Genomic DNA, 4,956 nt, shown 5'->3' with positions numbered 1-4,956 from the left:
GCTGAAGTGATTGTTATTTTTAAGCAGGTAAATACGTCAATACGAGTACTGCAGGAATAATAAAGGTAGTGAACACTGAAGAATCCCAGACTGGGCTTTCATCTCTACAGCTACCAAACTAAGTAAAATCCAGCAAGTCATTTCACCTCACCAAATCTCAGTTTTCTTGTCTCTACGAACCTGAATAAAATCCAAACAGTTTGCCTATTCTAAACGACCACCACCTAATTTACCACCTGGTGGTCTACTCTAACTTTAGAATCCTTTCCTATCTCCCTCTCCCTGTGACCACAGTCATACTGGCCTTCTTTTTGTTCTGCAAATCTACCAAATTTGCCTGTAGTCAGGGCCTCAGTGCTTGCTCTTCCTACCACACAGAATTCTTCTCCCCCAGAGCATTATATGGCTGGCTTCTTCCCGTCATTCAAATATCCTTTCTCAGAGGTGCTATCTCAACATCCAATCAAAGATTGTCCCTTGCCCTTCATTTTTTTTCTCTTTCAGCTTCTCATTTTATTAACATCATAGTATTTATCACTTTCCAAAATTATATTTTTTATGTCACTGTTTACATATTCAATGTTCATCAACAACCCTTCCTCACCATTATAGAATCAGAGTTTCCATGAGCAAAAGAGCCTCGTGAGTCGTCGGCAAAGCCTGAGTCCTGTCCTTTCGCTCTCCTCCCCTGACAGTATGAGCTTCACCACTCGCTCCACCTTCTCCACCAACTACCGGTCCCTGGGCTCTGTCCAGGCGCCCAGCTACGGCGCCCGGCCTGTCAGCAGCACAGCCAGCGGCTATGCGGGCGCCAGGGGTTTTGATTCCCGGATATCCGTGTCCTGCTCCACCAGCTTCAGGGGGAGCATGGGGTCCGGGGGCCTGGCCGCGGGGATGGCCGGGGGTCTGGCAGGAATGTGAGGCATCCAGAATGAGAAGGAGACCATGAAAAGCCTGAACGACCGCCTGGCCCCCTACCTGGACAGAGTGAGGAGCCTGGAGATCAATAACTGGAAGCTGGAGAGCAAAATCTGGGAGCACCTGGAGAAGAAGAGACCCTAGGTCAGAGACTAGAGCCATTACTTCAAGACCACTGAGGACATGAGGGCTCAGATCTTCACAAATACTGTGGACAATGCCCACATCGTTCTGCAGATAGACAATGCCCATCTTGCTGCTGATGACTGTAGAGTCAAGTATGAGACAGAACTGGCCATGCACCAGTCTGTGAAGAAAGACATCCATGAGCTCCACAAGGTCATCGATGACACCAATGTCACTTGGCTGCAGGTGGAGACACAGATCAAGGCTCTCAAGGAGGGGCTATTTCATGAAGAAGAACCACGAAGAAGAAGTAAAAGGCCTACAAGCTCAGATTGCCAGCTCTGGGTTGACAGTGGAGGTAGATGCCCCCAAATCTCAGGACCTCGCCAAAACCAATGCAGACATCTGGGCCCAATATGACGAGCTGGCTTGGAAGAACTGAGAGGAGCTGGACAAGTAGTGGTCTCAGCAGATTGAGGAGAGCATCACAGTGGTCCCCATGCAGCCCGCCAAGGTTGGAGCTGCTGAGATGATGCTCACTGAGCCGAGATGCACAGTCCAGTCTTCGGAGATCGACCTGGAATCAGTGAGAAATCTGAAGGCTAGCTTGGGGAACAGCCTGAGGGAGGTGGAGGCCTGCTACACCGTGAAGATGGAGCAGCTCGACGGAATCGTGCCACACTTGGAGTCAGAGCTGGCACAGACCTGGGAAGAGGAACAGTGCCAGGCCCAGGAGTATGAGGCCCTGCTGAACATCAAGGTCAAGTTGGAGGCTGAGATCACCACCTACTGTTGCCTGCTGAAAGATGGCAAGGACGTCAATCTTGGTGATACCCTGGACAGCAGCAACTCCATGCAAACCATCCAAAAGACCACCACCTGCCAGACAGTGGATGGCAAAGTGGTGTCTGAGACCAAAGATACCAAAGTTCTGAGGCATTACACCAGCAGAAGTAGGATACCCTTTGGGGAGCAGCAGGCCAATAAAAAGTTCAGAGGCAAAAAAAAAAAAAAAGTCTAGTGTATATTTTTCACCAGTCTATTCCCAGTATTCAGGGTAGTGCCTAGTGAAGAGCAGATCCTTAATAAATATGGAAGAATGGAAGACAATGGATTCAGTGATTTGCCTGCCATCCCAGCTCCAGCAGTCTGGGGGCCAGTGCACCTTTAGCTAGGATAATTCAGCTCCAGGAATTACCATGACCTGGGATAGTTGTTTTTAGTGACTTTCCCTGGCTGTCCTCATCCCCTGCCTATTCCGGATATAACCTTCATCTCCTGAAGGCACTGTTGTTAGTTAGAGTCAATTACATACAAAGGAAGATTATGGGGTAAGGGTAGCATGAGATGGAATGAATTAAAACATTTCAAACAGTGCCTAGCTCTTCTCCTCCTTTCTCCCTACTTAGCAATGGTGAAAGTTGATGTATACATTAAATAAAATATGGAGTAGTTGAGTATGTTTTAATATTATTAATAAAACAAGACTGAAAAATTTAACTATGAAAACTTTCAAAATAATGGATTTCTAATAATTGATTCTCAAATGTCATCTGTTTCTCACTACACGGTAGGAAGGACAGGAATTGATGAAGAATAAGTGAGGTTGAGAATGAGCGCAGAACTTAAGGGTGTGACCAGGATGTGAGGTAGGATCCATGAAACCATAAAATCTGTAAGCCAAAAATAAAATTTGAAGACACCCTAACCATTTGAATAAACTTCCTCCTCAGCCAGCGCACTCTTAAAATTTAAGCTGAAAGACTGGTTCAGGCCATGACACGAAGTGGGGTTTGGCATGCCTCATTATACCTCCCTGGCATTAACACCAACACAGACCTCAAGTCTGATAAAAAGCATTTACAATCTGTGCTCTCCAAAGTTTGCTACCTGAAGCCTTCATCTGCAAAATAAGAACTTTGGTCTCCACAATCCCTTATCTTAACCCAGACATTTTCTTTCTGTTGACCTTAGGTCTTTAGATAAATTGAACCAATTGTCAACCAGTTAGTTTTTAAATTTGCCTATAACCAGAAGCATCCCCAACATCCCACATTGAGCTGTCCCACTTTCTGGACCAAACCAATGTATTTCTTAAATGTATTTGATTAAAGGCTCATGTCGCCCTAAAATGTAGAAAACCAAGATGTACCCCAACCAGCTTCGGCACATGTTCTCAGGATCTTCTGAGGGATGTGTCATGGGCCATGGTCACTCATATTTGGCTCAGAATAGATTTCTTCAAATATTTTACAAAGTTTGACTCTTTTCATCAACAAATCCAAGGCAAGAATGTGGCAGATCATGGTAGTGACAAGTGTGGCAGAGAAAGGTTGGGAATATGGAAGAAGCAGCAGTTGGGTTTTATATGGCTCATATACAGTCATTAGTTCAAAAACAAAAATGATATATTTCCAGTCAAGGCACACACTCTTCATTTTATCAAAGTGCCCTCCACCTTTTCACTGATTTTCATAATTTGCTATGCCCCAAAGTTCTTTCTAGATTACAACTGCATGGCCCAGGAAAGGCGCAATGGCAAAGAAACAGGAAGTGATTCTTACAGTCGGGAACCCCTGGAAGCTGAGGATGCCAAAGGCGTAAGTAAGGGATGATCAAAATTGGCCAAACAAAACAACCACTATTTGCATTAATACAATTTCTGGAGCACTGATGTATTTTTAAGTAGTTGGCTCTGAATATCTAGATTTACGTCTCTTCTGTCCAAACGTAATGTCTAAAGTTGCCTCCTTCCTCTTAAAAAGGTGTTAATATCAGGTAAGTTCTAACAGATTTAATCCAAAGTCACAGGAGACATTTTCAGGGCATAGGAAAGAAGGCACTTAATCTCTGACTGTGCCTAGTTTAGCCCATGGACAACTTCTTCTCAGAAAAGAGAACATTCACTTGACAGTTTTATCAGTCAGAGAACATCTAAGAAACAAAGCTCACCACACCGGGGGATTCAATAGGAGTAATTTAATATGGGTAATCGGTTACTAGATTACAAGAGCTGAAGATCAATTGAGAAAAAATGAGGTAGCACTGACATTAGCAACTGCAGGAAGCTGTGACCTTGAGGACTATGATAGAGGCAGGAGGCAGAGAAATTCTAGGCAGACAGGGACAGGTCCCCGACAAAGCCCAAACTTCCAGCTGAAAAGCCTAAAACCTGCAGTTCAAAGCGAGAACTTCTATCCTTGTTTGCCTGCTCTGTCTTGATTGGTTCTTTCAACACTTATGAATAGTAAAAAACATGCACTTTTAAAATGTGCTCAATGTGTATTTACATAATAGCCTGTAAGAGTTCCACTGTCAAGTAAATAGTACTGTAGTTGCCTTTAAAAGTCTTTAATTACCTACAGTATTTGCAAAGTATATTGTAATGGATTTACAAGAATAATGTCTTTTTACCAATTGAAAGTTGCTTTTTCCAGAACTACCCATGGCCCTCTCTGCCCCCCATCCTTTGCCTATAAAGACCCCAGACTCAGTTGGTAGAGGGAGAGAAGCAGCTTGACCGGAGATTGGTGACTTGACTTCAGAGGGACAGCTGGACTTCAGAGGAAAGATGGCTTAACTTTGGAGAGATGGCTTGACTATAGGAAAGAACTGGCCGGAGACAGCCAGACTGCAAGGGAAGATTACCTGCCCATCCCATCCCCTCTCTAGCTCCCCACTCCACCAAGAGCCTTTTTGCATCACTTAATAAAATTCTCCACCTTCACCATCCTTCAAGTGTCTGTGCAACCTCATTCTTCTCGGATGCTGGACGAGAGCTTGAGGCCCACCAAGTGCAGGTACCCAAAAAAGACTGTCACACTGGTCCTTTACCCTTGCCAGCAGAGGGGAGCTGCCCCACACTATGAGGCAAGGGGCCCACTGAGCTGATAATACATTGCTGTCCCTGGA

The 4,956-nt window shown here is 44.8% G+C and overlaps 1 pseudogene; it reads left to right on the top strand.

Moving 5' to 3' along the window:
* Positions 1 to 666: 666 nt before the first annotated feature.
* LOC101123768 (keratin, type I cytoskeletal 18-like) lies at positions 667 to 2,065 on the top strand (annotated as a pseudogene).
* The last annotated feature ends 2,891 nt before the right edge of the window (positions 2,066 to 4,956 follow it).

Source organism: Gorilla gorilla, chromosome 13, assembly GCF_029281585.2.
Source record: "Gorilla gorilla gorilla isolate KB3781 chromosome 13, NHGRI_mGorGor1-v2.1_pri, whole genome shotgun sequence".
NCBI lineage: Eukaryota > Metazoa > Chordata > Mammalia > Primates > Hominidae > Gorilla > Gorilla gorilla.
Note: the sequence above shows the minus strand (reverse complement) of the source record. Positions and strands in the feature narration are given on the sequence as shown.